Source organism: Lissotriton vulgaris, chromosome 7, assembly GCF_964263255.1.
Source record: "Lissotriton vulgaris chromosome 7, aLisVul1.2, whole genome shotgun sequence".
Lineage (NCBI taxonomy): Eukaryota > Metazoa > Chordata > Amphibia > Caudata > Salamandridae > Lissotriton > Lissotriton vulgaris.
Genome location: NC_141695.1, coordinates 615,838,026 through 615,847,635, shown reverse-complemented (window position 1 = coordinate 615,847,635; position 9,610 = coordinate 615,838,026).

Below are 9,610 nucleotides of genomic sequence, written 5' to 3'. Positions count from 1 at the left end.
TTCTCCTCGCTGCCTCCGTCCTCCGTTCCGCTCGCTTCCGCCTTTCTCTCCTCCTCCTCCGGGGTGCTCGCACACCCGACAAACAGGACTTCCCGGCTTTTCTCCAATCCCGTCGCGCTCACGTCACTCGGGGGCAGGTCCTCCTTATCCTATGAGTACGCCCAGTTAAAGGAGCCGCTGATGTGGTCTTCTTCCGGATCGCTTCGTCCTTCGTCCCACCGACCTGGCTGGAAAGAAGGAGTCGATGGGTGGTCAGCATTGCGAGGGTCCCACCAGTCATGTACGGTAGGCGCCCCCACCTCGTTACAGGGATAAAAAAGGAATATTAATGCTCGTGGGTGCCCTCTACCAATTAGAAAGTAACAGGAATTATGCTGTATATTTGAGATGATGATTACGAATACTGTCAACCTCAGACGTTAGTTAAAGATAACCAAATAGGATTATGATATGAAAACAAGTCCTAATGCGGTGTTCTGAAAGAAACATGGCCCCAATGCTCCAATCCAGCCACTGTGCAGAGACCACCAGGTCACTGGTCCCTTCTTGTCTAGAGCATTGGAACACCCTGAGCACAGACTACCTAAACCTCAGACTTTAGCATCTACCACAGCTCTAAAGTTACAGGAACTTCAGCACTAACTAAAGAAATATCACTAAATACTCTTTCTAAGGTGAAAATAAGGCTGATCACTTATACATAAAACAGTGGTTTCTTCTATAGGATCGTGCCTAGAAGAGGAGACCTTAAATGAGTTTATAACTAAGAAGACAATGTGTAGATCTGTTGTTGTAAAAAGGATTACACACTAAGATTTCTAAAAGAGCTGTAGGGCAGTGTATCTAACATGACTGAATATGAGATGATATCCTTGGCACTGGTTATCTGATCATGTTCTAAAACATACTTTGATATTAGTAAAGGAAGCCTGTGTTCTAAGAAGCTTTATTGAAGAAAGAAAACAGATATCTGAATTGGGAAGCTTGGAAAAAGAGGATATCCTATGTAAAATGTAACTATATTTTTAAATGTTTTAAATGTATTTATTTTAATATAGCCCATGGTTTATTCTTAGCCAGAAAATGACTAATATGAATAGATTTCTTTTACTTTAAACCCCTTCTTCAGATCAGGCAGCAACAATAGTAAAGTCCATCTGTGGGGCTTTTTTACTGAAACATCAAGTATGTTGGTTTAGTAAACAATAAACATCGGTATACTAAGATATTGCCAAAATTTATAATTACCCCTCCTTCTCGTTTTATTTCTGGTGCACACAATTTGCACATAAACTAACTGTAAAGTTAAGAGCATCGTTTAATTTGATGTTTTAAAATTCCCTCTGCTTACATGTGGCACATGTAGCTTGCTGAAGGATGAGGTACGTATTATGTTACATATAGGTTGGTTGGATCTTGGAAATATCGTTTGCGTAACCTATCACTAATCTTGGTACTGACTGCTCCTTCATTATTATAAGTGTCTTTAATCTGCTCAAGGAAGATCCCTTGGAATTTTCTTTAAACTACTTAATAAACTGTCCTCAGACGTGTGCTTTGTTTTAGTTTGTCAAAACTGACATGGTACTCATGTCTGAACATACCATCTCTACTTTAGCTATAAAGCCATTCCTTATGTAGTTATCATCTTCTAACTTGTTAAGTAAAACAAATGTTGGTTCTGTTATTTCGCACCAATTCGCCTACTAGCAACTGAAGAAACCTAATTCCCAACCAGTTCAACTTGATCTTTCTTAATCTAGTACACACCACACTTTCTTCTTCACTCTGTGGAGAAGTGTGGCTCAATGGTTAGAGCGGCAGACCTTGATGCAGAGCGCTGGCCAGGGACCAGGGTTCGATGGCCGGATTGGGCTTAAATTCCTCTGACCGGATATTCTCGCCTCAGTGCCGAATCTAAGCATGGGCCCCACGCTGCAACTCTGGGCAATAGCTTGCACAACGGCCCCCGATACACAAGGGATGCCTGGTTTCACCATGGGATGCCCAGGAGTGGACACCTCACAAGGAAAAGCCAGGAGGGGTTCCCTTGTGGTAGGGGTACAAGCGCCGGGATGCTTACGGGTTACTGTTTGCGCTATACAAATACAATACATTTACATTTACACTCTATGCTTGACTATTGAATTTTTTGCAAATGTATCTCTTTTGCTTATGATCAGATTTTCCTTTGCAAAACCAAAAATGTCTTCTGTAATACTGAGTCAGCACCATGCTTCAATGACAAACTTAGGGCTTGATTTAAAGTTTGGCTGATGGGTACTCTGTGACAAATGTGAATTGTATCTTATCCACCTTATTAAAAGTGCATTATATCTTAATGCAGACAAAATGCCCATTTGCCAAACCGAAAATTGGACCCTTAGGGCCAGATGTACCAAACTAACATTAAAAATAATGATTTCCTAATTGCGATTCTCTCCGAATCGCAGTTATGAAATCGGTATTCCTAATGTATGAAACTCTTTCATTAACGATTACTAGTGGGTTGCAAATAGACCTACCTCATGTATATTAACCCCTTTGATGCTCATGATGAGCTGAGCTCATCATGCAGTACACTGCTCGGGTGCTCATGACGAGCTGAGCTCGTCATGAACAATGGAACTCAAAGGCTCTCAGCACAGGAGGGGAATTGCTGCAGCACTGATGGTTTTAATGAGGTAGGTTGCATTTTGTGACCCATTATAAATCGCAGCCATTACAGGGATCGTGACCTGCTGGGGCCAGCAGGCCACCATGTCTGTGATTGCTTTTTTTTAAAAGCAGTCTTTTTTTTGTGAATATGTTTAAAAAGAAAACATTTAACTTTGCAGTTTTATTTTTTAAGAGTAGGCAGTGGTCCCCTGTACATAAAAAATATTTGTCTTCCATTCTCAAAGGGGAAGAAGGCCCCTGGGGACCACTTTCCATTTGCAAATGGTTACCACCTCCTTCAAGGAGTCGGAAAAATATGAATGTTTTGCTACTATATTCAGTCACAAAACATTCATACAGCCCATTCAGATTTGGTTTTTTGGAAGGGACGCACTAAACACGTACCTTCCAAATAGCAAATTGCAATTTTGTAATGGGTTACTGAATAGCAATTGGTGCTTTGTACATAAGTAAAGCATTTTTCAGTCGGAAACGGCCTGATCAGCCATTTCTGACCACAGAAATGCTTCGTACATGTGGCCCTTAATACCTACAAAAAGCAGTAAAAACAGCTGAATGCATACGGTACTCAAAATATCTTGCAGAGAAAAAATATCTGAATTTAAGATGATATGGCATAACGCAAAACAGTCATCTGACTCAGACATCATAACAACTACTCTTCTTGCATTAGTTCTTCCAGCAGTGCATAGAAGGATTTTTTAAAAACCTTGAGCAAACTTCATTCTCCTTAACATTGTTTAGAATCCTTCACTCCAACTTAATTGTTTTAAAATCAACTGGGTGCCTTCTTCACTGAAAAAAGTGTGTTAGTCTTTTTGTTTCTGTAGCTAACTACAATGGGCCTCTACTCTTTGGATCAACTATTAACGTTTCCCAGGACTTTTCTTCCTTTCCTCAATGGTCTGATTTCTATCTAATCATTCAATAGATTTTTATTGAGTTTTAATTCAGTGTGAGCGAAATAAATTGATTATGAACCCAGTAACCATCCACTTCGACCCCGTGCTTCCGCAGCACATTGCTTCTATCAAAACACAAAAAGCATAATCCAGCAGGATGACCAGTCCAACTGTTGCTTTTGAGTTAACTAAGGCCAGATTCTTCTGAACTGACAATCTCTTACATCTCATAGTTTCAGAGGAGGGGATGATTTGAAGGTCCCTTCATCGTCCTTGTACAAGACAGCAGTCTAGCGTTCTCTTGCAAAACAAGCATTTGCATTGCCATAGTTCTCAACTATATAAGAGCTATTGGCTTTGCCAATTTGTTTTAGCCATGTTATACAGCAGCGTGGCTTCTGCCCAGCATGGCTAAAAGCTTGGGAATTGTTGAAATCGCTTTGAGAGACCTATGTGGCCCTGGAAAAGTACTCCCAGCTCTCTGGTCCTCAGATCCCAATTTGTTAGAAGACTCCCTGGATGATCCTGTAATCAGAGGTTCACGTCGTTGAGTCATTTGGCCACCTGGGGCGAGTGAAAAGGTTGCCACTTTATTTGCTTTACCACGTTCAATAATTAATCCTCTGTAGAGTGGCCAAGCTCCTGGCCTGTATATGCTATCTGATGATTTAAATTCAGATTTATTACCAGGGGATTGTGTATCACTTTCTGTGCGATTTACAATGGCAAAGCTCAGAAGATGATTGATTAAGCCACTTGACATGAAGATGTAATCGATTGTAGAGATTTTCGTAAACGTGGGACTGGCGTCCGTCTGAGTCTGGTCTGCCAATTTTAGACCATATATTAATATTATTTTGAAGCTTGTAAAGCACGCGGCTACCCCCGACGGGGGTGTCCCGGCGCTGCAGACGATCGGCAACCAGAGGGATTCGGTGAGAGCTAGATCATGGAAATAACCAGGTCTTAAGTTTCCTCCAAAACAGAGGCTCAGATGTAATAAATCTAAGATCCATCGGTAGTTAATTCCAAAGTTTGGATATGACCACAGCAAAGGCCCGGCCCCCAGTGCGTGCAAGACGAAAACGTGGGGCATGCATCAGGCGGAGATGATTTGATCTGAGGTCACGTGCCGATTGTGTAATTTTAAGTCTATGCTTCAAGTATGCAGGGCCTCGTCCGTTGAGAGCCCTAAAGGCAAGGACCAGGGCCTTGAACTGTATGCGGTACCTCACTGGTAGCCAGTGCAGTTTAGCCAAATAAGGTGTAATGGAGTGGTGATAAGGAATATTACAAATCAGCCTGGCCGCAGAATTCTGCACTCTCTGAAGACGGTTAATGAGATACGCCGGGGCTCCCACATACAGACTATTTGTGTAGTCCAAGTGGGACATAATTAGGGCATGAACCACCATCCTCCGTGAATCGAGTGGGAGGAAGGGAACGATTTTTTTAATCATTCGGAGCTTTCCAAAGCAAGAAGCCGAAACTTTGTTGATTTGGGTTGTACAGGATAAAGCTGTATCAAATTGGAAACCCAAATTGCGGACAGCTTGGACTGGCTCCGGGGGGGCGTTAAGTTCAGACGGCCACCAAGCATTGACTGGAATTGGAGATCTATCTATCGCCCTCACTCACTCTATCTATCTATCTATCTATCTATCTATCTATCTATCTATCTATCTATCTATCTATCTATCTATCTATCTATTTATCTATCGCCCCCTCTCTATCTATGTATCCTATGTATCGCCCTCCCTCTATCTATGTATCGCCCTCCCTCTATCTATCTATCGCCCTCCCTCTATCTATCTATCGCCCTCACTCTATCTATCTATCGCCTCACTCTATCGCCCTCACTCTATCTATCTATCGCCCTCACTCTATCTATCTATCGCCCTCACTCTATCTATCTCCCTCAATCTATCTCCCTCACTTTATCTATCTATCGCCTTCTATCTATCTATCACCCTCACTTTATCTATCTATCGCCCTCTATCTATCTATCTATCGCCCTCACTATATCTATCTGTCGCCCTCACTCCATCTATCTATTGCCCTCACTCTATCTATCTCCCTCACTCTATCTGTCACCCTCTCTATCTATCTATCTATCTATCTATCTATCTATCTATCTATCTATCTATCTATCTATCTAGCTATCTAGCTATCTATCTATCTATCTATCTATCTATTGCCCTCTCTCTATCTATGTATCGCCCTCCCTCTATCTATCTATCGCCCTCCCTCTATCTATCTATCGCCCTCACTCCATCTATCTATCGCCCTCACTCCATCTATCTTTCGTACTCACTCTATCTATCTATCGCATCACTCAGCACCACCACAGCATCACTCAGGGGCACCACAACATCACTATGCGCTACCACAGCATCAATGAATGCCACAGCATCACTCGTCGCCACCACAACATCACTCAGCACCACCACAGCATCAATCTGTGCAACCATTTAACAACAACTGGTTCAAATATGTTCTCTCAATGTTTCAAGCTTTATTAAAAATGTCACAAAAAGATGTTAATATTTCACTTCTGTTCTTGGAATTCGTCACAGTAAAATACACTGAACATAACCTTCACAAAAGTTATTTACAAAAGTTTAAGCAATTTCCATTCTAAACTACAATAACTTTTATTTAAGTATTAATTATTTTTTTTAAAAAGCCATTGTTATTTGTAATATCAATATGTCTAAGTCAAGTAAATACAACACATATTGCATTAGAAATGCTATAGGTGTCACATTTGCGAACGTTAAAACTATTGGCATTGTAAATGACAAAGCTATTAATTTCGCTATTTTCATCAATCAACACATAAATTAAAAATGTGTAATTTACAATACCAATAGCTCAAACTTTCCTAATGCGAGACATATTTCATTGCAAATGCTTGTTTTTAAAGGCTGTTATGAGTTGTCTCACCCTTGAATGAGACCAAACCTGATTATTGTAACATCATCATTCTGGGCATTATATGTACCCTTCTCCTTTGGCTGCAAGTTGCTCAGAAATATGAAACCCGTCTTATCATTTCCACAATGCTGCAGTGCCAACCCGATTTTAAAATGACTGCACTGGAATCCCATTCAAATCAGACTCTTGTTCAAACTCGTTTGTTTAGTTCATAGATCCACGCGTAGCTCCATAAAAATCTTATTTGAAACGTCTGCGAATCTATTCCCCATCAGGCACTCTTCAATCTTCCGATCAACAATTGTACGTTCCTCAGCTCAAGAGTGTGTGGGCGGGTGCCACCGCGCTCCTTGCCTGGGCCGGTTTTCGGCCGATTTTGTTACAGGGCCGTTTTTTCAGCAAAAACGGCCCTGTAACAAAAACGGCCCCCAGAGGCCCAAAACCGGCCCCCACCCTTGCGGCGCACCGGGTGATTGCCCAGTGCCCGCAACGGCCAGTTCGGGCCTGTATAATAATCCTCTCATTCTCAAGTGGACAGCAAATGTCAAATTTGGCCCAAAACTGTATTTGTGGCCGATTTGGCATATAGTTTGACATGAAAATTTAGCCAGATACTGTAAGTCTCTCTACCTATAATCTTATAACAGTACTGTCTACAGAGCCTAGAGACCCATTTGGTTTCATATTGCTTTATAAAACAAATGCACTTTCAGATAAACAGATGGATCATTTGTATCTCAAAGTATAAACAAGTTCATCAACCTCCTCAGATTGGTTTTACTCATCACTGTCGTCACTCTAATTTCACATAGACCATTCTAAAACAGATAATTTGTAATCTCTGTTAATCAGGTAACCGATGTATGCCAGGACAAAAGTTACACTGCTGGGCAGTCTCCTTTGCAATCTCCATTTGCCAATTACTGAACCATTAGTATATGTTTTCCCCTGTAACGAACATTCGTTTTGCATCAATTCCACGTACTCACTGACCAAAATATAATTAATTAATCATGATATCCATTATGCCAATCTCATCTCCAGAGTTGTGGGTGCCTCATGTATATGAAACATGTGGAGTTGGCTGACAGTCACTGCTTACATAAACCTGAGTTAAACCACCATTGCCACTGCAGTCTCATCCAGTACTTGATGTCTCTTTTCCAATGGTTGATAAATGATAAACCCTCGAATTGGTAAAAACTATGTATATTTAGGAGTAACTCTATCAATGAATATATCTTAGTCCACTCATCTGACTTGAAACTCAGCAAGTGTATATATTTCCAAAGCACCAGCCCTTGCCTTACACGTAGTTGTAGTGAATACCCAGTCTTTAAGTACTATAAAGATAATGGCAAGTCTGGGTAAGTAAACTGTGATGTTGTCGAATATGGAAAGTGAGAACAATCTGTGTATTATGCCGGTGCAGCCAGCTAAAATTGGGAAAGTGCGAAGTCAATGTCTAACACAGCATGGATATTATGTCTCGTAGCTTTATCAGTAACCTAACACTAAAAAAATAAACTCATCAGAAAAACCCATGGACTTTATTACTACTACTCGGAGAAAGGAGTTGCCCTAACAGCTAGGGTGGTCGACCTTAAATCTGGGGAACTGGGTTTGAGTTTCGGCAAGGACACTGAACATCCTGTGATTCTGGGCAAATCACTTAATCTCCCTGTGCCCAAGAAAAAAATGTAATGTGTCCACATGTAATGCAACGGGTGCTATGTAAAGCGCTCCGATACACGATTCGGGTCAAGTTCGCACTATATAAAAATCTGTAAAATAAAAGTAAAAAAATACTGTGACAGCAAGGTATCCATCCCACTTATGACCACAAATGCCCCACCACAGTGTTGGTGACAGACACTAAAGCTCTGAAGGTCGGTGAAGGTGGAGCATCCTGCTACAAAAGAAAGCCAACGATCATTAAGTAAGCCAACAGTCAGAAATGGCAAGCTACTTTACAGGTAAAGTAATAGACGGAACTTGCCAAGAAGATGGTCTAGCTACTGTAGAGCAAGGTGTTGACTGTTACCTGAAGAGAGGGCTTTCCTACAATCAAAGAAAGTATTTTGCTTGAGACTGCTGACCAGTCTGGATCAACAGGGATCTCTTATGACACGGACCCTAAACAGGTTGTGTTTTGAACCCGTACTATTTTCATTATATGTAGCCAACTTTCCAACAATGTGAAGAATTCAAATCCTGTCCTACCAAAATGGGGATGTACTCAGATAATCACTGATATACGCTGACAATTTAGTATTAATAGATCTCACTCTTGTAGTGCTGCAACGTCAACAAATGATTCCAGTTCCCATAATCTATCAGTAAATGGAAATAAGCCAACAAATATTGCTAATTGGTACTCCAGGATTTGCGTATCTTTTCCAATGGTTGATAAATAATAAAACCCTCGAGTTGGTAAAAACGATGTATATTTAGGAGTGACTATCTCAATTAACATGATAACTAGACACAATATCGAAAAAAACATATCGAATGGACATAATATAGTGGTTAATAATATGCAGGTAAGTAATATCAACTGTCAAAATATTGAAGTACATAATATAGGCATTAAAATATATCGAATTTTAAATAATATCGTTTTTTTAGTGTTTTGTATGTTAGTATATGTGTTAAAAGTGTATATTATTTTTGTGATGTATGTTTAATTTTCTTTAAAGTTAAGACATGTCTGTAAAATAATTTTTGCGTATTTTACTTCCGTAGCGGGTTGTGTGTTTATAGGGGAATAGGGTGGGAAGTAATTTAATTATAATATTTTTTTTTAATTAAATATATGTTAATTAATTTATATGTAATTTAAATTTGTAGCGGGTTGTTGGTTTATAGGGGAATAGGGTGGGAAGTATTTTAATTTCAATTAATTAATTAAATGTTTTAATAATTAATAAATTAATATATAACATTGCATACTGGTAATTAAGTTAATAAATGTATTACTAATTAATTATAATTGGACTAATAACAATAAGTAATGAATTGGTAATTATATTATGTTAAAAAATATTTAAATAGTAATTAAAAAGATATTAATGATTAATTTTCTAAATATG